General features: G+C 45.8%; 1 protein-coding gene across 6 annotated transcripts in view; it reads left to right on the top strand.

The window, feature by feature from the left end:
- The window catches only part of PDZD2 (PDZ domain containing 2), a 345,154-nt gene that overhangs the window by 72,577 nt on the left and 246,302 nt on the right, over nucleotides 1–26,275 (top strand). Inside the window, exon 1 of one of the 6 annotated variants that reach the window (XM_070519812.1) lies at nucleotides 16,802–16,920. The exons of the other annotated variants lie outside the window; for them this stretch is intronic. The gene's annotated coding sequence lies outside the window, so the exon portion shown is untranslated. Of the gene's footprint in view, nucleotides 1–16,801; nucleotides 16,921–26,275 lie in introns of those variants that run through there. 6 annotated transcript variants of the gene reach the window in all.

Genomic DNA, 26,275 nt, shown 5'->3' with positions numbered 1-26,275 from the left:
AATATGGTTCAGGCAGCTAAGCCTCCTGTTTGGGGATATCCTTGGGTTCTGTCTTCCTAGCATCCTTTCTCCCCTCTTGCTTTGGAGCACACCCTTTCTCATTCTCAATCCATGTGCCATGGGTGGTCTGTCCCACCCTCTGGCTCCAGGAGCTGGCACATAACTCAGAGGCTGGTTAAGTGATGAGCACATGATCCAAGTTAGACAATGAGCATCCATCCCAGGACTTTTGCTAGAACCACTGGGAAAGAGGCACATGCTTCTCAGCTGGGGTTTCTAAGCTGGTAGGACATAAGCTTTGGCTGCTGGTGGCCGTCTTTGCTACCATGTGTGGAGTATCAACTGGAAATGAAGCCAGCACAGAAGACAGAAAAGTCAAGATTCCTGGTGACAGTATATACGGATCCAGCCATGTTGAGAACTATCCTCATTCTCCATGGACTGTTCATTTATGTCTCCATAAATTCCCTTTTTTCTTCTGTTCTTCAGGTTGAGTTTCTATCCCGTGCCTCCAAGGGTTCTACTGATTGCAACAGATTTGTTTCTCAACCAATCAGAACCATTAGCTAGACTTGTCCAAATCTGACTTTGTCCACTGCAGCACTGAGTCTCTCTGCAAGCCCCCGTGAGGGCAGTGGCAACTCCAAATTGTGGGGGTTGGGGGTAGAGAAATTGGGGGACTTTAGAAGTGACTGTTGGGTTGGAGGGATGAGCTAAAGGGCGCTTGTTCTGAAGTTGTGTTGGCATAGCTCACGCACTGGTTTGCCTGGTGTGTTTGTGTGGGATGGCCTGGGGGGTGCTTAGTGCTATCACAGGGTCACTGCTTCCTCCCACTCTCAGTACTTGGCTCATGACGCCCTGTTCTATCTATAAGACAGAAATAGAAGAGATGAGAGCACATAGCTTGACGGGAGCTTACCAGACTGCTGGAGATAACCAAGAAGGGCCCAATAATGACCTTCCATTCCCCATTTTATGTAAACTCTGTATTTTAATATCCCAACTACAAGTACACAAAGGAATTCTAAGGTGGCAGTTTTAGGGATAAAATTGTTAAGGTGGTTCTACCTGGGGCGGGCAGAAGAATGCACTAAATCAGAATCATCGAAAATGGAGATGATTCTAACAGTATCTTGTGTTTCGCTATATAGATTTTCAGCAATTCACTGGATGGAAAATATTCTTGAATAAAACAGTTAATGATTTATGATAACTTTGTAAGTAAACACAAGAATATCATTAAAATAATGAATAGATTTCCTTGCTTTGGGCGTGTCTTCCTCTCACTGCTCATGTTCTGCCTGGAAGTCCATACGGGGCAAGTGGGTACCTTGGGGTCGCGTGGGAGTCAGTTACAGTGTGGCTGTGTGTAGCTTTTCAATAAACACCTGTTAACTTGACCTAATTGGATCCAGGTTTTTTGCACTGAATCCCACGGGTCTACCAGCAGCCACAGAACCTTGTTTCAACTTGACCTTCAACCCTCTTTGACTCATTTGCTCACCCTGATGTGAGCAACTACATTATAAAACAAGAGACTTTTACAGGATCCACAGGAAAAAATATTTTAGATCTTAAAATTGCTTATGAGGATAGAACCATATACTCTCATGTCGCTGAAAAGAAGTTTGGAGATGAGTGCTAGTTCAATCGCCTTAATTTATGGGAGAGGGGAAGTGACTTGCTTGGTCAGTGGCAGAGGAAGGTTAGGTCTCTGGTGCTGCCTGACCCGCAGGTATGCCCACTTACCCCCTGGGACCGGGTGAGACTCAACCATTTCAGGAACCTTCAGAACGGCCTACTTATTGTTGGAAGTGGGGAAAACAGACTCAGGGGAAAGTCCTGACACTGTACAGAGTTCACACAGATGTTCATCCTTTTTGTGTCTTTACAGGCTCTGATAGATGCTAAATGGGGATAGGAATAGCCACAGCTCATTTCAATCATTTCATTTTTAGCACTTGTTACCAATTCCTCCTCCCATTATGTGGCTTGCAGGAGTGGCTAAAATAATGCAAATGTGACCCTTTAGGTTTTGTTTCTTTTTTTCCCTTCCTCTGGTGGGGAGGCTGGTGAACAGTGGTTTCCAGAAGTAAAATGTGCCAATAATTTATAGCTGGGTAAATCTGCTTTTGAATGATACCACGACCACTGGTATTAAAATTAGCACTTACTGAGAGCGTTTCACAGGGCAGGTGTTCTGCTGAGTGCTTTATATGGATTATTTTGTTAAATTCCTGCAAGACCCCTATGAGGCAGACCTTACTATTGGCCCCACTTTTCTGATGAGGAAACTGAGGCTCAGAGAGGTTAATTAACTTGCTTAGGGTCACTCAGTTCTGCCTGGTCCTAAGCACAAGCTTCATTCACTATGGAAGACTGCAGACCTGAAGAACAGCAATGGCAATGACATTTGGGGAATGTTGGAGAGACTGCAAGGTATGAAATCTACAGTGTATTTAGATCACAGGATTTTTCCCCAGAATCATTTCGTTTCACAGATCTGAGAAATAACAGTCCACCTCGCCACAGATGGGGTCTTCGGCTTTAACCTCAAACTTTCTCACGTCTGCATAGTCTGATAACAGAAATTCTGTACCTGCAGGAAATGAAAATCTTGACGATCCTTGGAGAGAGCTTTGGGCAGCTGTGTGTCCTTGCTTGGCTGTGCCCTTCGCACTGTGGGGGGCGTGTCGTGTGTGCTGAGTCTGTCAGGGCAGGGAGCACGGCCGATTCCAGGCTGGCAGCAGGCTTCCGAAGGCTGCGGGCGGATTCCTGGCGAGAGGGTGACACTGTAGCACTGGGTCTCACAGTCTCGTTCTGCACTTTCTAAAAATATTCCTGACAAACAGCTAATGGGCACTCTGGCCACACAGCTCTAAACCGCCGCAGCCATTTCAGAGGGAACGCTTCTCCTTCAGGCCTCTGCATCTTGATTTCTGAGATTGGGATAGGTTCTGCCTTTTCACGGGACTTCACTACAAACACCTTTTATGAACAATAAAGTGCATTTTTGCCTCTTTGAGCAGGTGTTAGATGCTCATTTGCTGGTCAGAAATGAAGTGAAATGAAATAGCCTTGCTGGGAAGGACGCAGCTGTAGTTACGGCGTCAGTATTATTTGGTGGCGTACCAGGGGAGGGAACCTCATATTTCCAGAAAAGCAGTCCTTTCTGAAGTTAAGGAAGACTCAGGGGCAAAGATTTTTTTAAGTCATACAGTTTTAACATAAATTGCCACAATGTTTTTGGAAAGCATGTTGACAATCTTTGTAAGAGCCTCAAAATGTGTGTCCCGTCACCCCATAATTGCCTTTTTATAAATACCTTTTGATGAACTAATTGGAAATAGAGACAATTTTGTATTCATCAGAGCATCATTTATGATAGCGAAAAAATGAGCCATAACCTACATTTCCAACAATAGAATTAGTAAAATAAATTATGGCGATCTGTTTGTCATAGTATTATGCAGTTATTGAAAAGTCAGTCTTTGAAGAATTATGATGATGTGGCAAAATGTTTAAGGTATGACAAGTGAAAATACAAGCTTAAAAATGGCATATAGAGTATGACCTCAATTAAGTACAAAATACTACATGGGTATGCACATGCACACACACGCTTTGGAAAAAGATTGAAGAAGGGATCCAAAATTGTGGTGGTCTCTGATTGGTGAGATTGTGGGTAACTGCTCTCTTTATGCACTTCTTTATTTTCTCCATTTTTTGGCAATGAAAATTGACTCAGTTAAGAGTCAAGATTTATTTTATTTTTTAATTCTTTTTTCCCCCCTCCCCAAAGCCCCAGTGCATAGTTGTATATTCCAGTTGTAAGTCCTTCTGGTTCTTCTATGTGGGATGCCGCCACAGTGTGGCTTGATGGGTGGTGTGTAGGTCTGCGCCCTGGATCTGAACTGGCAAACCCTGGGCTGCTAAAGCAGAGTGTGTGAACTTAACCACTAGGCCACTGGGCCAGCCCCATATTTTATTTTATTTTGTTTATTTATTTATTTATTTTAAAGATTTTATTTTTTTCCTTTTTCTCCTCAAAGCCCCCTGGTACATAGTTGTATATTCTTCGTTGTGGGTCCTTCCAGTTGTGGCATGTGGGACGCTGCCTCAGTGTGGTCTGATGAGCAGTGCCATGTCCGCGCCCAGGATTCGAACCAACGAAACACTGGGCTGCCTGCAGCGGAGTGCGTGAACTTAACCACTCGGCCACGGGGCCAGCCCCCCCCCCCATATTTTATTTTTTTACGAAAGGCTGTTCCTGAGAATTCTCTTAGAGGTCGTGTTACATAGGCATCCATAGCTCCATAGTGAATTTGAACTGGGACCTACAAAGCCAGGGCAGCTCTGAGTTTTAGTCTCTTGTGGTAAACAGGAGGCTGGCTGCAGGTGAAATAAAAGAGAAAGCTGAACTTGGAGTCAGAATGCTGGAATTCCCACCCAAACTTCTCACTCTTCCTACCTGAGAGCCTTGGGGAAACCATTAGGCAGTCCAAGTTCTTCTCATTGCCGAGTGTCTCAGGAGAGGAGTGGATCCACCAGTGCCATTCTAGGCAAAGCTATGAAGCAGACCGATGCTTGTGCGTCTGCTTCCCTGGTCTTTGCTCTCTCTCATAGTGCTACCCACCCCAACGCCTGGTCTCATGCTGACTGCAACTCTCCCACAAGGAAAACTGCCCTTTGGATAGGATCTGGTTCTTTCCTTCAGACACATATTTATTAAAAGCAAGGTGCATTGACCAGTAAATACTTAACCCATGACTCTGCCTAAGGATGGTTACATTTTCATAAGGAAAAGAGAACAACCCGTAAATCAAGAGACAGCTTTCTTTCCAGCAAACTGCAGACTGGAGAGCTCTGATCAGTGAGGTAGAGCTCAAGGGACCCCAGCTTTGTTCATCGAGGGCTCAGACGTTGAGTCTAGGCCCTTGCTTGTGAACAGGCACATTTGCAGGAAAGTCTTTCATCCTCTCTCAGCCTTCTTGGATTCGTCATCCATGCATCAGAACTAATACTTCCTTCGCAGGGTTATTGTGAAAAGTGAAACTGCATAAGTGAAATGAGCTTTGGCAATGTGTAAGGCAGAGGTTGCCCACTGGAGGAACGTGGGCTGAAGCTCGTCACACATGGTTTTGTTGGGTTTGCAGAGTGGTTATTTTTCATTTTTTAAAGATTGAGTTTGTTGTCAATATTTAAAAATCAAGAGATTTCACATTTCGAAGTGTGGATTTTTTTTTTTTTAACTTCTCTGGGCTCTGGCATTCTGGCTTAGCATCAGTCTGCTAGAGCTCAGTAGTGACTGTTCACTGTCATGGGAGCCCAGGCCTTGGCACCCACCATGCCCCACACTGACTTCCATCCCTCCATGGCAGGGGAGAGGAGTCATACCGAAGCACTGTACCTTCGAAGGCAGAGCTTCCTACTCCACGTCTCTGCTCTACCCTTTGCTGCTTGTGTGAGTTTGGCCAACCTGGTAAACTTGCAAAGCCTTAACTTGCTGGGGTCTGTTTTTTCGTCTAAGTGGGATAATATTTGTATCTTCTCGGAGGACTGTGGCTAGGAGTAAGTGGAAAAATGCATGTGAAACACAGAGAACAGTGCCTGCCACACATAGATGTTTGAGCATTTTCCTGCTTGGTCTCTAAAAGCATTTGACTTATCAACTTCTGCTGGAAGATGCAAATCAAATGATGGTTAGTGTTTCTTTTACTTATCTATCTCTATCTAGTAACTTCTCTGCTGTATGTTATTTGGTAGTTCCGGATGAAAAAGTGGACTTCTAAACAAATTTAGAAACTCTTCCAAATATTCTTTTAGGTTAGCCAGTTCATCCTTCCCTTTGAAATGATGGAAGAATGTTGTGTGAGTAACATTAGTACTCTCTTCCCATTGGTGAGTTTTGCCATGTCGTCCATGATCTTGACTTCCTGTGAGTCTGTATAACATAGTTTGATGCTTGATTATATTCTACTCCTGCTTGTTGCTTGTCTTTTCTCTTCACCGAGAGTATGAACTCCCTTATTTTTCTGTTCCTGTATCCTGCACAATGCCTAGCATATTACAGATAATAAATTGCTCATGGAAGGAATAGCTGAAGTTATTGCTGATGCCAGCGGCATCCAGGTTCTTATAGGACAAATCTCTCATAGTAGTGACATTACCTGTCTCTTGATTCATCTATCTGTCCATCCATTCACTTATCCATCCATCCCCAGCAACCACTCATAGAGTGCCCACTCTCTGTTGGATTCTCAGCTAGGAGATTGGTGATGCGGGCTCGGTGAGCTGAGTCGTCGAAAGAAAGATTTCTTGGACTCTCAAGGTCTGGTAGTAATGTCTTTATTCAGAGAATAGCATGGAGTAGCATGATGACAGGACCCATGAGCAGTAAGAGCTGCAAACATGGGTTGAGGGTAGGGCTAAATTTAAGGCATAAATATGTGAGTTATCCCTTTACAGGACAAAGGAAAGATTATGTTAAAAAAAGTCATTAAAATGGTATCAGTGTAGGTGGGGTCTGGTTAGGGTGGTCCTATAACTTTGGATAAGAATCAGATTGGATCAGGTCAGGACATCCAAGAGGATGATATAGATTGGTATGTAGGGCAGGACGCCTTGGGCTCCTCTCCCGGGGGCAGCCTTGATCCTCATCAATTGGTGTCTCTGATACTGAAGAAATGGAGGAAACAAACCCCATGGAAGAAAATGGAAGTACATGAGGTATAGTTTGCTAACCCAGACAGTGACTTTGCATTTGGAGAGGTTGGTGGGTGAGAGAATGAAATCAATATTTCTAGGCTCAGGTAGGTGGCTGAGGTGACATCAAATGTGCAGTTTTCCTGTCCTAGTCTTTGAATTTTTTCCCTTTAATTGTGACTATTTTATAACCCCAAAGCACAAGCAACCTCTTACTCATATGGTAACAGCATTATACAGGGCTGGCCTCCAAAGTCCATGGAATGGGTTTGTCTGGAATTTTCTGAGGTAGTTACTGTCTAAAGAGTTTATAGGTGGAATTTTGTTTCTTGCCACAATTGAACCATAAAGCATGGTCCTTCTGAGGGCTATGGATGGTTGTTGGCTTAACCCTGCTCTACAGTGGTTTCCATTTCTAAATCACACTCATGTACTGAAATTATATCAGTTCCTTGAGATTTGGGCAGTTGTTAGTTTGGTTTCTTTCAAAACCAGAGCAGGACTTGCCTCACCCATGTTTACCAGCCACTAACAGAGGAGGATCAGGAATGGGTCTGCCACATCCTTATTAGGCAAAAAAAGTCCTTTCTGTCACAGCTGGTGTCCAAGGGAGGGTCTTAATTCACTTTAAAATTAAAAAGGAGAGAAAATGACTTGCTTAAAGAGTGCCTTTTGATATTGATATCATTTGAATGAGTCATATAATCTTTTTTCTTTTGACATTTATTCTCTTCTCCAGTATTATCATGATGCTAATTCTAAAAAAAAATTAAAAAGAAGAAGCAGCAGAAGAAGATTTTTCTCCTTTGTAGTTTGAATAGGAAAGAATCTTATTGTAAAAACACTATATTCTCTTTCTTCTTTTTTTTTGTATGTATAATTATTGAGGCTAAGGATATATTCAAATTATTCTAGAGGATTTTAGAGACCTTACAAAAAAAGCTTAATAGTGCTAAAAAATCCTCCTCCTAGCAGGGTAAGAAGCTCCATGTTATTGGAGGTCATTTCTGCTCCTGGCTCCCTCCCTACCTTGGGTACTCCTGCCATGAGTCTGCATGGCTGAGGCCTCACAAGGTCAAGAGAGAGACTAGGGTGGGGGTAGAGACGCTCCAGGTAACTTGATTGCCCTTGTCTTCACCTTCATAATTCAAATGAACAGATACTGAGTGCCCCTTGGATGCCCATTGCCTTGTGTCTCTGCTGCTTGTGCTTAGTACCTTCTTTTTTTTGTGAGGAAGATTGGCCTGAGCTAACATCTGTTGCTAGTCTTCTTCTTTGTGCTTGAGGAAGATTGTTGCTGAGCTAACATCTGTGCCAATCTTCCTCTATTTTACGTAGGATGCCACCACAGCGTGGCCTGACGAGCGGTGCTAGGTCTGTGCCTGGGATCCGAACCTGCAAAGCCCAAGCCACCGAAGCAGAGTGCACAAACTTAACCACTACGCTGCTGGACCAGCCCCTTAGTACCTTCTTTTTGATATTTAATTTTTAAGCAATACTTTTCATATTAATAAATAAGTTCATGTTTATTGCAAAAAAAAATCAGAAAAATGAATGGACCAAAAGGGGAATAAAGACCAATAATCCCACCATTCAAATAAAAACACTATATCTGGGGGCTGGCGTGGTGGTGCAGTGGTTAAGTTTGTGTGTTACGCTTCAGCGGTCTGGGGTTCTCTTGTTCGGATCCTGGGTGCAGACCTACGCATTGCTTGTCAAGCCATGCTCTGGCAGGCATCCCACTTTTTTTAATTAAAAAAAGTAGAGAAAGATGGGCACGGATGTTAGCTCCGGGCCAGTCTTCTTCAGCAAAAAGAGGAGGATTGGCAACAGATGCTAGCTCAGGGCTAATCTTCCTAAAAAAAAAAATTAAAAGTTAAAAAAAACCTAGAAAACACTATACGTGTGTGTGTGTGTGTGTGTGTGTGGCAAGAGAGAGATGGAGATGGAGAGAGAGAAACTTTTATCTCTGTGTGTTTTGTTCATTGTTTTACTCCCACCATCTAGAAGAGTGCCTGATACACAGTAGGTGCTCAATAAATATTTGCTGGGAAAAATAAAATAAATGGATTCTAGCGGATCTTAGAAGTCTCCCTCCTCCAGGAAGCTCTCACACACCACCTGAGAGAGGCTTTTTCAGGTCTCACTAAACATGCAGCCAGAGCCACCTTCACTCACCCTTTCCCTCTGCACACCTACCTCTCACCTTGCCACACTACCACGCTCATTAGAGTCTCGTCCATTCCTGGAGAAGTGCACCATAGCCTTTTAGGCTTCCTGCTTTAGAGCCTTCCCCTCTTTGGAGGGGAGGAGTTCTTGTAAGGTCGGGTTTCTTCTGTTTCAAGTTACCCTTACGTCTCCATGTCCTGTCTTAGTGAAAATGTTCAGTGTTCATCGTACACTTTGTAGTAAGCTGTTCCTTTACCTATGTAAATGAATTTTTTCTATTATCAAGAACTAAAGGGTCTGTTCTAGGAAGCAGCACGTACAATTTCAGCAGAATTTGTCTGAGTTATGCCTTCTACGATAGCCAAAATCTGGGAAGAAAAACAAAAAGTAGTGAAACTTGATCCATAAAGCCAAGCGGAAGGCCTAGCATTATAGGAAGCCACCGCATAGATTGTGTCTTAGAGCAGCATAAGCCACCAAGTATGGGGCTCTAAATAGAACTGTGGGGCTCTGGCTCGTTTGGTCTGCTTGGAAGTTAGGGACTGTTGGTTGGATTCTGGGCGTCCTGGGCAGGAGTCACTGCCAATCCCCAAAGAAATAAGAGAATAGCCTTGGCTTTGGCCAAGACAAATGCCTAGGTGCAGCCAGGGCAAGGCTTTTATGGCTTTGTCTTCATGGCCTCAGGAAGTTGAAGCCCTCTTGAGTGGCTTCCTGAACAGATGAGATATGGACTAGCGAGGGTAAATCGGGATCACCTCATGAGTCAACTCGTTTTCTTGGCTGTCTGGAGAATTGTTTTGAGAAGATTCTATGGCTTTGGCTAGGATTGATGGGAAAGAGAGCTGTGATCCATTAACAATGTCTGTCACGGGCATGGGAGTGGAAAGGGGACTGGTGTGCCAGCTATTTGTCATCCTTGGCAGAGACAAGAGATTGTGCTCAAAGATGGTATTTTAAATTATGGCCCTTGGGAAAACATGTTATAAAGGGCCCTGTGACTTGGGTCACCATATGATTTTTCATCAATTTAAGATACTTTTGAGAGTGAAAGGGGATGCTGTTATCCTAGGACAAGAGGAATAAACAAGGACCTATGACATTTTGTATATTGCAAACAGCCCTCAAATGGAAAGATGTTCCTTCCAGCACATCTTCACCGTGAGGTTCAGGGCCTCTTGGGCAAGACCTCCTTTCCACTGTTGTCTGCACAATTTCCAGGGAGCTCTGTGATTGGGGCATGTTTGTCTCAGCTCCCCAAGTTGACGACAAATGCCCCAAGCACCTACCTCCTTTTGTCCCAAACATTGTTGTGCAGTGGGGCTCACAGTGAGAGCTCTGTGGCTTGGTGACTTTGCTGCCAATGCACAGGCTTCCAGCCACGTTCAGTGCTGGCTTCTGCTCCTCCTGATGGCAGAACCATCAAATCCGTCTCCTGGTTCTGTTTTTCCAAATGCCAGGATAGCTTTCCCACTCCCTGTGGTGTGAATGGCCATGCAGCTTGACTTCAAAGAGCTAGCTTTCCCAAAAACCGTCCCCATAAGCCTGCACCAAGACCTGCTGGCCATCCTACTCTTCCACAGAGCAGAGCGCTCATGCCATGGCCTGCAGGCCGTGAATGAATGACAGTAGAGGTCTATTTACTGAGAAGGAGAGAGTTGGGGTTGTCTAGGTATATTGGTTTTTTTGTTGTTAAAACTCTGGATCTAGGGGCCATCCCTATGGCCAAGTGGTTAAGTTCATGTGCTCCACTTTGGTGGCCCAGGGTTTCACCAGTCCGGATCCTGGGCATGGACATGGTGCCACTTGTTGGGCCGTGCTGAAGTGGCGTCCCACATGCCACAACTAAAAATACACAACTATGTACCAGGGGCTTTGGGGAGAAAAGGAAAAATAAAATCTTTTTAAAAAAACCCAAAAAACAAAACTCTGGATCTGCTTTTACTCCCAAGAAGTTCCCCCCATCCTTTAGGCTACCATGAATTAGCTCAGGCTATGTGGGACTGAAGTCACAAGTTAGAGGATGCAATGCACTGCTGACTCTTGACTGCACAGATTCCTTCTGGAAATGTCTGGTTGGCTGTTTTCCTGGTAAGCTTGTTGGCCCTGCTCAGACAAGCCACCTGGGAGAGCTAGCCCCATTTCCCAGACTGAGCGTCAGGATATTTGATCAGACAAGTGATGTCCCTGGCTTGCCACAACATATTGGGTTGTTTTTGTTTTGTGGTTGTTTCGTTTAGTTACCAGCATGAGATGAGAATGTTGGAATCAGAAGACTTTGATTCTAGACAAATTGTCAGTATGACTATGGACAGGTCACTTCCCCTGCCTGCACCCCATTCTTCATCTGTAAGGTGGGTGGGTAGATCAGATCAGTGGCCATCAAACTGTTTTAGAAATGATTGATTCCCTCTTTTCAAAACATAACACATCATCTCAACATACAGAACCAAAGCTGCTCTGACTGAAGCCAGAATAAGGCCCAGACTGAGCAGAGCCCGTGGAGGTTTCCCCACACTCCCGCCGACCCCGAGGCTCCTCCTCTGCGGAGGCTCCTCCTCTGCGGAGGCTGGGGTTCTTCCTGAGACCCCGCAGCAGGAGGATCTGTGATGTTTCTCTCCTGCTGCCTGCCTTCTGGCCATCGTGCTGGGTAGGCTGTTCCCTGCCTGTAGGCATTCCTGGCAGGGGGTGGGTGGGAAACTTAAAAAAAGGAGATGAAATTTAAATCCCTCCAGTTTGCTGCTCTCAGAGGTTGAAACCAAAGACTCAGAGAAGGTTTTAGGTTATCTGTGCATTGCAATTCCAGGCTTTAGGTTATCTATGCATAGCAACTTCGGTGGGGCTGGGCTTGCTGCACCCACCCGGGAGTGTCTGGTGTGGATTGACTCTTCTAGTCTGTATGTCTCTGTAGCACTGCCTCTAGGCCAGTGGTTCCCAGACTTGGAATAGCACTTAGAATAATCCTGATCTTGGGACGCATCCGTCCTTCAACGCTTATTAAAATTAGGAGCTGCACCAAGCGAGAATGCATGATGGAAGTGACTTCCTTGACTCTCTATTTCATACGGGGCGCTTAATTTATATTCACTTCCTAAACCCTTGCAACAACTCTGTGAGGCAAAGTTTACTGTTTTGAAGTTGTTTCCTTGCTTATCTGTGCCCTGGTGGAACTGACTCTGCCTTGCGTGGCAGGAGTGTTGTTTTTTCTGTGCATCTCTTGGCTTGATCAGCGGCACATAGTAGGCCCACTGATTTTTGTTGCTTTTTTGTTTTCCATGAGTAGGATAGGTGAGTGAATGAGAAAATGAAGCTCAGAGGGGTTAAGTAGTTAGCTTGGCAGTAAATCTGGGGTAGACATCTGTCTCCATGACGCCCTGCTGATTCAAGAGTGGAGAAGGCCAAAGTGTGATTCCAAAGTCTTCATCTTCTTGGTGCTCACCTGTATTCGTTGTGCCCTCCCCAAGTGTCCCTGGGTTGCCCTACAAGCTTTTGTTTACTCCCGAGACTGCTCCTTCCCCTAATTTGGCTGTCCCTGGCCCCTCCTTCTGGGAGAGGCTCTCAGCAGGGATAAGGAGTTGAGTGTTGCATGGGAAACTGGCCTCCTGCTTTGATGGTCTGTCTCTTTGGGATTGCAGTGTTCTCCATACAGCAGTTCCCAACCCTGTTACAGACACAGATTCCTGGGCCATACCCAGGCCTGCTGGATCAGGATTTCTGGAGATGGAGCCCTGCCCGGGCAGGTGATTTTTAAAGCAACTGATCCTGCCCTTCCGATCCAACTTCATCTTCAGCTAAGAGGCCCCAGGAACCTTTAGGTCCCTGGGCCTGTTGGCCCTCTCCAGCCCCTGCTGTGCCAAATTCCACTTCTACACTTTGGGTCATGGTTTTTCTCCCACTTGGAAAGGTCTTTGTTCCTGTCTGCCTTTATCTCCATCACAGGTGGCCTTGGGAGCCCAGCTCAGCCCCCAAGTCCCCGCTCTGCCTCCAACAGCACACTCTGGCTTCCTCCATTTCTGAACTCTGCCAGCTCCTGTGAACAGAGCCCTACAGATTAGCCCTATTTCAGTCATTCCATAAGTAGTGAGCAGTCGTGTTGTGCCAAACACTTGTGTAGATGTGGGGGACACTGCAGCAGACAAAACAGACAAAGGCCCTGTCCCCATGGAGCCTGCATTCTATTGGAAGACACAGGTGGTGAACACAATGCACAAATGTATTTATAACATAAGATAAGGTCTGTTAATGACAGATGTTAGGAGGCAATCAAAGAGGGGTGAGGAGCTGCATCATTAGGGGTGCTATTCTAGGGTACGGTATTTGGGAAAGCTGAGTGAGTGATGTGAGGTGTGGATCTGAGGCACAAATTGTTTCAGGCAGAGGGAACAGCAAGTGCAAAGGGCCTGAGGCAGGGGCATTTTCACTGTCTTCAAGAAAGAGCAAGTGAGTCACTGTTCCTGGTGTATTCCTAGCACCTGAAGTCCTGGCAGGCCCTTGGTAAATACTTAATGACCATGGCTGGAGTGGAGAGAGTGGGGTGGCAGTGAGGGGAAGAGGTAGTCAGGAGCAAGGTTATATAGCCCTTTGAAAGCCACAGTGAAGACTTCAGATTTTATTCCGAGTATGATGGGATGCTATTCAATGTCTTGAGTAGAAGAATGACATGATAAAGCTAACTTTTCTCCAGTGTGGAGAATAGACTATGAGGGGTTAGAGCAGAAACAGGCATACCAGTTGGGAAGTTCCTGCAGAGGTCTAGGACAAGGGGCCTTGGGCTAAGATGACATCCATGTGGGTAATGAGAAGAGTTTGGACTCAGGATGCATTTTCAGGATAGAGACAATGGATTTTGAGGATGGATTGGATGGGATGGGAAATCAAGCCTGGATTCCAAGGCTTTTTCCATCAGCATCTGGGTGGACAGATGATGCTAAACGCGTGTGTTTGCTAATTTCCTGCTTGTCAGTTTCCTTTTGATGAGGGCAGAGACCCTGCCGCACTCTGTGGCATACCCCTGGGAGGAGCCTGGGGCCCAGTTGGTGCTGCATTAAATAAAGGAGCACCCAAGCAGCCAGTGCTGCCAATTGGTAACCTAGAGCCTTGACCCTGTTCCATGGCATCAGCATCTGGGGAGATGGTTTGGGTGTTCTCGCTGCAGGAGGCTTTTGTGAGGGTGGCCCCTCTGCATCACTCAGTTGTCATCAGGGAGTGAAGACGCTGCCTCTGCCTCTGCAGGAGTTGGGCTGGGGGAGGAGGTAGGAACAGAACTCAGAAGTTCCACAGCCCAATCCCCCTCTTTCCAAGTTTATCCATCTTTGGAGGAAGTTTCCTCCCTGTTCCCCGCACACCCCGGTGCTTCTCTGCCTGTGCAAATGCTCACTTTGTTCTCTGTTGAGCAGATCTCTCTTGCTTTCCTTCTTCACTTGTCAAAACACCAGCCCTCCCTCGAAGCCTATTCCACATGCTCTGTCTTCCTTGTAGCTTTTCCTGATGTCCCAGCCAGATGTGGTTTCTGCCTCCTCTGAACTCCGTAGTGGTTTATGCTTTTCTTATGACATCATCTTCTCCAGGATTTAACCCAGTCTTTTGAGCTGAAATGCCCACAGTGAAGCGTGGGCCTTAATTATCTTTGAGTCCCTCCCCCAAGGCCGAGTGCAGTCTCTTGAACCCAAAAGGCACTTGATAAATATTATTCAAATTGAAATTGACTTCTTTTACAACTGATATTTTTAGCAGCGGCAGGACACTTATCTCCTAAAGGAGATTTGGGTTAGAAATCAAATAATCAAGTGTCTAAGATATGTCAGATGAAGAACAGAAATAAATGAAGTGGGACATGTACAAGAAAATTGTTGATAGAGATACCATGATAAGAAAGATTTCACTTTCTTTGTGACTCTTTATAAGATGATAAAAGAAAATAGATGCAGATTCTCTGTTGGGAGGCAATAGGGAGTGGTAGAGACTGGGGTGAATAAGAGAGCACATGCCTATCTGTCCATCTAACCAAACCTTAGCTCTGGACATCATTGCCGCAATGTTCCTGGATAATCTGCTTTGTTAAGGAAAGCTGCATATTCAGACTTTTAAAATGCATAGAAAACCCTGATTTTTTTTTTTTTTTTTTTTTTAAGACAACACCATTGGGAAGGCCTGGCCACCAATTTAGAACCTCTGATTTGCATGTTAGGCTTTCCCCCACTGAGGGAAATAAGTAAACTTATCTTGAAGCCTCAAGGAGATCTAGCTGCTTTGCAGTCAAAGGAGGATGTTTGCATCTTGTTTTTATTCTCTAGTATATGCTTTCCATTGTCTTGCTTCCATCCGAGTGGGAACCCCAGGGTTACTATTATTAATTTGTGCCTGAGTCCCAGCTTTGTGCCACATAAGCGCTTCTGTAGCTTGCCTTGAACTCTGTGTAATGGCCTTTTCTTTTCCTCCAGGAGTGGTTTAAATGGAAGCTGCAGTCTTCTGCAAAGCGTAATTGGTTTTAAATTGTAGGTTTAATAATAATGATGTTGGGCTTAACGTAGTGCCTGTCAGCCTCTGCTGGCACCCTTGGCAATTACTCATCAATCTGCATGCTCTCCTCAGGAGAGGACAGCTGTTAGGGACCTGAGTCCCCCCACCCCATCCTCATATGGACCACAGGGAGGAGGGGGTTGAATCCCCCCGTAGCTGTGGACCACTGGAGGAGAGGGAAGCCAATGGGCATCCTTTTGTGTCCTGGACATGGGGGTCCAAGGCTGGACTTTCAAGGTTCTTGGTTGTCTTTTTCCTCTCTTTCTTCACCTTTGGGTCACTCCACAGCTCATTAGGAATTCTTTTGGAAGATGAGCAGAGAAACTCAAATTCCACAATTTGGCTTCTGTGTAGAAGGTTTAATTGGGAGGATGTATTAATGCAATTGGCTATCATCAGTCTTCTGGCTTCTTTTTGTATTTTAAGTAACTTTTTTTTCGTTTTCTCTTACCATGGCCAATAGAGCATGGCTTTAAAAGATTAAATCTTGTACTTTGGTCTCTCCAAGTGAAAAGAGCTCTGGTTCAGAAATCAGAGAGCCTGGATTCTTTTTTTTTTTTTTTTTTTTGAGGAAGATTAGCCCTGAGATAACATCTGCCACCGATCCTCCTCTTTTTGCTGAGAAAGACTGGCCCTGAGCTAACATCCATGCCCATCTTCCTCTACTGTATATGTGGGATGCCTGCCACAGCATGGCTTGACAAGCAATGTGTAGGTCTGCACCCGGGATCCAAACTGACAAACCCCAGGCCACCAAAGCAGAAGGTGCAAACTTAACCGCTGCACCACCAGGCTGGCCCCAGAGAGACTGGATTCTGATTATGACTTTTTCTAGAATGATCTCTATAAACTTGGATGGGATACTCACCTCTCCTGGCCTCATTTCCTCACTGGATAGATGAGTAGGTTAAGTTACATGACCACGAAAGTCCCTTCCAGTGCTTGCAATGGATGACTTAAGTGTTTCTGTGAAAGGACACCAAGCTCCTCCTTGAACAGCGTTTAGTGTGTCTCAAAAGTCAATAAAAATACCAGTCTACATATGTTATACAACAGACTTGACTTCAGGACAAGTGAGGGCTTGTTCAGCGAAAACTCAGCGTTTATGTTATAAAAAGTGCAGAGAAGGACGTTGGTGTTGTGTGATGTGGGGCGTCCTGCTTGAAAATTACAGGCAGCGTAGTCAATGACAGGGTAGCAGCACCCATGGCCGGCTGACGACCGCCCTTCGGAGGTTTCCCAGGGTCCACCCTGTGGACAAGCCACAGACGTTCAGAACTTGTGGTCTAGTTCACTATCGATGACAAGCACCTCCTCATTAGTGTTGGGTTCTGGACTGCCTTGGCTTCGACCACCGTTTCTGGATGGTTTTTTGTTTTTGTTGTAGATGGGAGCAAATTATAACATAGGAAGAATGGATGGAGGTAAAAACAGAAACATGAAGCCTGAGGAAGTTTCTCTGGGTCTGGAAATCTGCGATGGCCATTTTGACCAGCCTTTGGGAGGAAGTGGTTCTTGCAAAGTTTGAAGGTAGCATTTTGTACAAATGTCTCCTACAAAAGCCTGATCAGACGGCTATATTCTGCTTCCCTCTCTCCTCTCTTGAGCACACTTTGCTCCTGGAGGCTTCAAGTCCATGTATCGGTAGATTTTAGCTACCTATATCGCTTTCAATGTTTTTTTTTTTTAAATCTTTATGCAGTGTGTTATATTTTTTTGCATGGGAAAATGGACAACAGAAGTTAGCGGGTTTTGTTCTTTCAAAGTAAACATTATTAAAAAGGATTGAACCTAATGTAAATGATAGATTCATTGGGAAGGGAAACGATACCCCCCTTTTCCAGAAACAATTTGCTGATCTCTCTGTGAAATGGAATAACAGCTACCAAGAGGCCAATATTAGCAGCCAAGGAAGATAGCTTGACCTGGCTGTGCAGTGAGGGAGAAGAAGAAAGAGAGAGAGGATGGGCAGAGCAGGCTGGAATAAGAGGCTGTGTATTTACTACGCTAAAGAGTTCGATGTGGCCGCAAACAACTGCTGGCGTTGACTCCAATTCGGAGAATTAGGGTCAAAATTTGGGGGTTTAGGTGTTAGCCACAGGACTGTTGTCTTCAGATTTCTTAAAAAGAAATTGCATATTAAATTGCTGGCCACTAACGTGTGAATGGCTGTAATTTAGACCTCCCGGTGAGGCCAGATCTGTATAGAAATGGAACACGGAAGATTACTTCTGATGGGGAAAGGCAAGCCTCAAAGAAGGTGGAATCGGGGAAGCAATGCAGGACCTGGCGAGTTGTGTGTGTGCCTCTGCAGAAATCGAGGCCATGTGCTTACCGTTGACATAAGAGACCCTTGGGAAAGAGGCCTGGAGTGAAGATGGGGCTGAGAAAATTTCAGAATTTTTCTAAAGGCCAGTTACCTACACTGAGAAAGAGCCAGAGGCTGTCAGCTTTCTGAAGGGAAGGGACCGTTTCCGGTTCGTTCATCACCATGCCCCCAGCACCTACCAACCAATATTCTTGTTCGTTACAATTTGGTGGATAATTAAATAGAAAGAACGGAGAGAAGAGCTTGGAAAGACCTCACACATGTGCTGACCCACCATTCGCTCGGGGCCCACATGGAGTCCTGTGGCTACTGTGGGGCTTGTGGCTGGGTCAGCCATGGGGACACTCCAGTGCTTGGTGGAGTAACAGACATCCTCTGGATGCTTGAAGCAGGAGAATTTATTGGAAGGTTATTGGGCACCCCACGGAGCCAACGAGGCACTGAAGATAAGAAGGAAGGAGTCAGGGGTCACTCGCAGTGGTCTGGGGGACCCTGGGCTGACTCAGCACCCATACCACTGCTGGGTATCCCTGACGTCCTTCTGCCACTTCTGGCCTCTCAGTGCTGCCCCCTACAGAGAGCTCCTTCTAAACTACTCATCTGCACATCCTCCCCCAGGACCCGCAGTCCAGAATGAGACCACCCCTGCCTGCCCGTCTCGTGAGCTTGTGTCCTGGCTGTCCCTGCCAGGGCAAGCCGGGTGGGAGGCAGGCCACTGCCTGACACATGGGGGAGCCCCTCCTTCCAAGTTGATGGAGCAGGGTGGCCATGCTGGGTGGCCAAGCAAAAGACACAGTGTCCTCTGGGGGCAGGAGTTGGAAGAAACCTCAATGCAATAAGTAATCCAGTTAATTAAGCAAATATGAAAGAATAAGATAAAAACACCAGTGTATGCATTTTAGAATTTTATTTTGTGTCATATCAGAGGCAATAAGGGCCAGCAGGTTACAGTATATTAAGACTATGTTAATGGCCGTTCCCAGGGGCTATGACAGCTTACTGGCTGATATGACGCTCATCACATTCTTAAAGGAAAGTCTCAAAGTGAAAGAGTCATGCAGGTGGTTTTGTTATTGGTTCAACCCAACCAGAACATCGCAGAGAGTTTCCGTGTCCAGCCTATGATTCGCCACCTGCGAGGTCAGCTCGGACTCTGTCCCTTTCCTTCCTGAGGAGCCGCCAGCTGTGCTGGGCTGTTGTTTTTTTGTGGGCCTCGCGTCAGGAGGAGGAGTCAGCGGGGCCTGTCAGGCCAACCTCAGGCCCTATAAAGTGCTCCAGCTTCCCAGGGTGAATTAACTCTTGTTTTTATTGCACTGTTAATTCCAGCTCCTGTCTGTCTCTCTAATTTATTCCACATGTCTGGTCCCTCCTGCCCACAGCTGTCACTGCCCTGGCCGGGGGTTCATCTGTGTTGTGCGTCTTGTCCGCCAGTCTGCTGGCAGCTCTGTCCAGGAGCCGTCTGGGTTGTCAGGAACCTCTCCCAGGAGAGGCCTCCTCCTGCTCTCGTCCGCACTGGATTCTAAATGTTTGGAGGTTCTGGACCTTAACTCATTTGTATTTTGTATCTTCTCTGAGCCTGCCACTTAGCAGGGACTCAGCAAATTTTGTTCAGTCAATGAATGATTCACAGCACCTTGGAAGGCGAGCTGCCTTAAACCACACCCGGCCACCACCAGGAAAAGCAACACCAGAAAGTCTTCCCAGTAGAGGTGGAATCGGGGTCGGGCAACCCTTCCAGCCCAGGGAGGTGCTGAGTGAGGGGACATCCAGAACTCAGCAGATGTACAGAGCCTGGAAACAGACGGTGGAGGAGAGCACCCAGGCCCTGATCTGGGGGTGCAGCACACCTAAGGGTGGCATCAGTGTGTCTGCGTGGCTCCTGGGCTGGGAGAGTCTAAAAGGGGAGGAGGGACATGATGGGAAGGTGGTGGGAACCAGGAGGATGTACCTTCCTCACATATGGGCCCTGGACAGCTCTACCTGATGCAATCCTGTAATCATGTGTCATCTTCAGGTGGGAAGGGACCTCAGAAATCCTCTAGTTTCCCAAAATATATTCCTTGGAAGAGTCTTCCTCCCTTCCTTCTTCTCTCTCTCATCTTCTCCTACCCCCTCCATCTTCTCTCTTCAGAGGCAGAGGGCAGAGAAGGCCTCCCAGGGGGGTAAATACGTCCATTTCAGAATCTACCCGTTTCCTCCTGAAGTATGGAAAGTGTATGGTCTCTGCCTTAAAAGCAAGAAGGGAGAGTAATACAGTGTCAGAGAAAGAATTCTGCTCTTCCTGAACAGCCTCCCACTGCTCCCCCCGCCCCCTCCCGCATGTTCCCTCGTTACAGTGTGTTCCTGGTCCTGCTTGACTGTGTCCCCCACTCCTTCCTCCTCTTCCTCCACCTCAGTTTCCAACAAGTTCTCACCCTCTGTGAGCCATTAGCGTTGGCCCAGCTTTAACCCCATTAGCAAGACTCTTACAACCCGTGCTTGGTGAGCCCCCACACCAGCACTTCTGATCATCAGCCCGCAACTCGCTTTGTCGGTGCCCACCCACTCCTCCACCTTCTTACTCTATCACTGCCATCGTTATTATTTCTGGGTGCCTGGGAGGGAACAGCGTGAGCTAGCTGTTGCCTAATCAACGTGTATTGGGATCACCCTACTCATAACCAAGTGAGCTTTAAAAAGGATGCATTTCAACAACTGTTGGTGCACACACCAGGCTTTTTGAGGAGGCTTCAGGGGGAGCGAAGCTTCCTGGTATGAAATTAAAAGATCAGTTCTTTATTCTTTCACCCAAAACTTTGGTTTAGCCTGACTGGTTGGCCCTCTCGTCTGCAGCCCAACGTGCGGTCTATGGAACACTGTTAGGAGCTTCTAAAGAAAGGGAGGGAGGGTGAGTGTGGTTTGGGAAAACAAAGTTAAACAAACCTAAAAACCTCTTTACCGAGGGACTTCTCAGAAGTACTAACAGGTCACATTTGATGAGGGCAGGGGCTTGTCTTTGTTGTTCATTTCAATGTCTAAAAATAAAAGATCAAAAATGAGTAAATGCATCATGAATTTCCAAGAAGGGAGATGGTTTATGGCATCTTCCAACCTCAGGATTCTGCATTTGCCGAGCATCTCCCAGGGGAGGCTTCAGGGCATCCTGCCACAGGTGAGGCAGGTGGGAGGAGGAGTGAGGAGAGTGTTTCTTGGCCAGTATTTCATCTCCTTAAGGAAGCAGACCGGGAGTGGAGGAGGGTTGTCCTTAATAGATAAAGCGGCCATTGGGTTGGTGGCTCTTATGTTGGACTCAGGCACAATTGCATTAAAACATATATTTACAGAGCATCTAGTGTGCACTCAGAGTGATTCTTAGGAAATGTGCAGGCAATGTGCTAGGTGCTTGAACAACAGTGAACCAAACACAGTTCCTGGTGTGAAATAACTTCAGGAGTTTCCATGAAACAAGTCTGGAGGAATAATCAGAGGACAATACATGGCAGTATATGCACAGTGCCCAGCACACAGTAGCTGCAGTAACATTCGTTGAACAATAGAGTAGAAGAGGGAGGAAGGGCATTTCAGAAGCCAGCAGTGGAGCAGAAGCTCTGGGGTGGGAGTGTGTTTACTCTGTGGGTAGGGCGAGCGTAGTGGTGAGGGGTGACGGTGGTGCTGTTTAGGAGCTGTAGGGTGGTAAAGTGGGGCCAACTTGTCAAGAGCCTTGCATACCAGGCTGGGAAATTCAAATGTGATGTTGTAGATTCTTAATTCACAAAGATAACATGGGAAAGCGACTCCAAGGAAAAGCAACCAAGATGGAAAAATGACAGCAGCAGCAGTACCAGCAATCTGGGATATTAGCCTGTTGACGGGCTGCAGGATGGGGAGGAAGAAGTCAGACTCTTCCATAAGCGGTGGTAGCAGTGAGAGTAGAGAAAGGAAAAAAGTATCTGAGAGACCTTCCAAAGTAAAGAAATAGAGTTTGAGGGATAAAAGAGAAGGAGAAAGTAAAGGCAACACCAAGAATTTGAATAATTTGCAGAATGTTGGTTTCTTAGGGGGAAGAGAGGGAGGCATGTCTAAAAGTCCAGATTTTGGTGTAGTCTTAGACGTGTTAGATTGGAAGATATGGCAGGGCATCCTGCTAGAGATGTCCTAAAGATAGTTGGAAATGTGATGTTGAAGTTTGCATGAGATGTCTCACAGAGGAAAATGGGAGAGCTGTGGGGTCAGGACTGCCCCCAGTATCTTCTCCCATCCGGTCACTACCTAGGGATGGTTTGGGGTGACAGAGGGATATTGGGGTCTGTAGTTCTGGGAAAGATGAAGGGTTAAGTTTGTGGACAAGTTAATACTTACTATGAGAGAATTTGAAGCAGACATTAAAGGATCAGGTATAAGAGCCAAAGAGACCTTATGGAAACATCTTGAATCAGAATTTTGGGGCATCTGGACATCTGGGTGGTAAACAAGCATCTAATGAGATTCTATGTACACGAGGCCTTGAAGACCATTTCTCTATTCTGACCAAATCTTGTGCCAATCAGTTAAATGTTATAAGAGAAATCCCACTTAAATATTAATAGTCCACCAATTCAGGCATACCGACGTAATAGGCAATTTCTTACTTTCTGGAGGTGGTTGAAATAAGTTAACTCATTCAAAATTTTTCATAGCACCAACAGATAACTGGGAAGTTCTGAGCAGTTGTGTTGAGGCATCATGGCCAGTTAATATTCAGAAAGAGCTTCTGGATATCTGATATACATCTTGGTGATTTTTAACTTTTTAATTCATGAGCAGAATAATAGAATAGACTCTACTTATATTTTTTGTAAAGACCAACTTGATTTAGCAGCAGTAATGTTAGACTGAAACGATGACCACATTCCCTTGGTTGTATGTTGGGGTGAGATGTGAGCTGAAGGCCCTAATGTGAGTGTGCTGAGGCCAGGTCTAGGCTGGGGACCTGACTCTTGGAAATCTGTGGCACAATATCCACACTAAGAATACAGAGTGCATGGGCAGAAGTCAGAAGTGAACACCAGCTGGCACAGTGACAAAAGCAGGATGCTAGGGAAGGGCAGGCACATAACTGATCAAGACTAATTCTTTTGTGTATGCATGTTGTAAAATATAGGCAGCACAAAATTTACCATTTTAATTATTCTAAAATGTACAATTCAGTGGCATTAAAGACATTCACAATGTTGTGCAACCATCACCACTATCTAGTTCCAGAACTATTTTATCATCTCAAAAGGAAACCCCATACCCATTAAGCAATCCTTCCCCATTCCCCTCCCCCCACCCCTGGCAACCACTCATTTGCTCTCTGTCTTTATGGCTTTGCCTATTCTGGATAGTTCATATCAATAGAATCGTAAAATACATGGTGTTTTGTAACCAACTTCTTTTATTTAGCATAATGTTTTCAAAGTTCAACCACATGGTAGCATGTATCAGTGTAGCATTCCTTTTTATGGTTGAATAATATTCCACTGAATGGATATACCACATTTGGTTAATTCATTCTTTAGTTGGTAGACATTCATATTGTTTCCACCTGCTGGCTATTGTGAACAGTGCAGCTATGAACATTTGTGTTCAAGTCCTGTTTACATACCTGTTTTCAGTTCTTTGGAGTATATATCTAGGAGTTGAACTGCTGGCTCATATGGTAATTCTGTGTTTAAGTTGACTTGCCAAACTTTCCACAGCAGCTGCACTATTTTACCTGCCTCCCAGCAATGTATGAGGGTTCCAGTTTCTCCACATCCTCACCAACATTTGTTTGACCAAGACCAATTCTCTTTTTTTCTTTTTTTTGCTGGGGAAGATTTACTCTGAGCTAACATCTGTTGCCAGTCTTCCTCTTTTTTTTTAATGTGAGCCACCACCACAGCATGGCCACTGACAGACAAGTGGTGTGGTTCTGTGCCCAGGAACCAAACCCGGGCCACCGAAGCAGAACATGCCAAACTTTAACCACTAGGCCATCAGGGCTGGCCCTGACCAAGACTAATTCTTGTTTTAAGAGTTTCACAGCCATGTGCTTCTTCAAGGGCCAGGGGCTAATGCCAGTTAGCTCCAATAGTCTTCAAGACCCAGCTCTCTGTAATGTCAGTCTGACAACAACCAAGAGGGTGACCAATAGAGAGGATAAGACTCAGCCAAGGGCCTCCTGTTCAGTTGCCCAGGCTTAATCCGTGACCTCAGCACTTATATGGTATCGGCCTTCCTGCTCGGTCACTCCCTCTGATGCCAGCATAGGCCTTTCCCTCCCTTCAGTGTGACTGTTCAGCACTTGAAGCAGTTCAGAGTTGTGCATCAACATCGATGGAAGCCATGTGTCATGGTGGTTGTTGAGTACAGCTGGCTGAGTGCAATCGTTGGCCACAAATCAAAGCTCATTAGATGGAAGCAGTAAATAATATCAGGATTGGGGAGGGAGGAGAGTTTAAATGGAGTGCTGAATTTCAGAGAGACTCCCGTCTGCTATCTCTAGTGTCTTTCCCACCTGGAGTGTTCTCTGCAGCTGTTTAAACTTGGCCTGACATTTATAGGCATTTTTCAGCCCCCTCTCCTGCCCCCCCCCACCCCTCTACCACACACTTCCCCTCAGCAATGAGCAAACTGGGAATAATTTGACTTGAAATCAAGGTGGAGCTCAGTAGAGCGGGTAATTGAGAATGTGATTTTTTAAAGCACTCAGGGAGTTATGAGAAATCAGAAATGTCTTTTTTGTTTGAATAAGAGTTACTCCTTTGTGAGGGCAATGACTGAGACGTCATTATCTGTGTCCTCGGAAGCTGAGAGGCTCTGAGAATAGCCCTCGGTAACTCTTAGCATCAGGGCAAGACATCCCAGTGTCAGCATGACCCTGGCTCCTCCCCACAGGGCACCTCTGTGCCAGGGGCTGCAGCCCCAGCCAGCCTTCTGCTGTCAGCTCTCAGACTGACCTGCTTCCTGAGGAAGCAGGCTTCCTGGCCAGTCCCCAGCATGCTGCACGCCATCCACTTGAGCCACGGATCTCTGCCCTTAACAGCTATGCGGGTTCTTGTTTAGAGCAGACCAAAAAGAAATAAAGAAACTCACCAGCCTCAACAACCACCACCACCTAAAACAAAGAGGGAATAATGTTCACAAGCTGCTCTGAAGGGAAAGAACTAAGAGGGAAAGAACTAACTTGGCAAATTCTTCGTATGAATTTTAATCACGTGCGTGCTCTTAAATATAATTTGAAATTAGAAAGATGGGAACTTTGACAAGACTAAGTGAGTGACATCAGCAAGATGGCAGAATGGGAAGCCCCATACCCTCCTTTTCCCTACAAGACATCAACTCAACAACTGTACATGGACCAGTTCCCTTTGTGAGAAATCTAGAAACCAGTTAAGAGGCTCCTGCAACCCAGGTGAGTGTGAAACCAGCCACAAGGAAGCTGGTCATCTGGCTACAAGTTGGAAGTAGCCAACTGCATTCAATCAGTCTTTGAAGAATTTGAAAATAAAGGGAAGGAGGCAGACCTCTGATAATAAAATACAGGATCGATGTGTAATGGGTCCCAGCAGAGACCTCACATGAAAGGGGGATGGTCTAGCCGTGGAATACATGATGAACACATGATGACTTTTACACACTTCCATCCATAGCTCATTCGCCTCACTTTGTCGGTCCACCTGAGAGTCACATTTCTTGTGATAAAGTAGTAAAACATGAATCTGTCCCCTAAAGAAGAGGGGGAGAAGGAGACTGAGAGACTCTTACTTTTCCCTGCCTTAAGATTTGAAAATAATTCGGGAACTCTAAGGGATAAAAGTACCTAGTTCTTTTTTTCCTCCCTCTGCACCCGTTTTTTTAGTTTTTCCTCTCAGACGTTAAGGTCTCAGGGGTAGGAAATCAGCCCTGAGAATCAAGGTGGTGTTTTTTGCCTCTAGATCAGATGTCCATGACCTCTCCTGGAACTTCTGAGATACTTGCCTCACAAGGAGAGGACAACTTCAAGGTCAAGCCCCTCAGGAAAACTTTAAAGATGCAAACAACAAACAAAACCTTTCATCTCATTGAAGGGGAGTTCAGGGTATCTGATGGCAGAAAGGACCGTTGTTTCCTCTCTTAGACCCTTTCTCTTTCTTGAAAAAAAAATCTTCAAATGTCAACATGCCCACTTCATGCTATCTTAGACTCAGGTTCTGGATTTTTCTGCCTCACCCCAGTTTTCATCGTGTGTTCCTTCAGTGAATGCCTCAATGTCTTGCCTGTTTTCCTGGACCACCTGGGTGAGATGGTTGCCATTGCTTTAGAATTGCCCAAACAAAGAGGGCACAGGGTGGACTGGTTTTCTCTGGCGCATCACTGATGGCTCTCCCTCCTATCACCGGCTCACAATCACAGCCAGGATCCCCTCCATGCTGCCACATCTGAGGACCGCTGGTGTCCCTTTCACGCTTCTGCTAATGGTGACCGGATTATCAGAGCCCTGGAGAAGAAAATACTCCTACTCCCCATTGGAAGATGTTCTTCCTCTCTCCCGAAACAGCAGTGGCCACACTTCCCTCTGGTTTGTAGCTTCAA

The sequence above is a fragment of the Equus asinus genome, chromosome 10, assembly GCF_041296235.1.
Source record: "Equus asinus isolate D_3611 breed Donkey chromosome 10, EquAss-T2T_v2, whole genome shotgun sequence".
In the NCBI taxonomy this organism is placed as follows: domain Eukaryota; kingdom Metazoa; phylum Chordata; class Mammalia; order Perissodactyla; family Equidae; genus Equus; species Equus asinus.
This window is presented reverse-complemented; position numbering and strand designations above follow the sequence as displayed.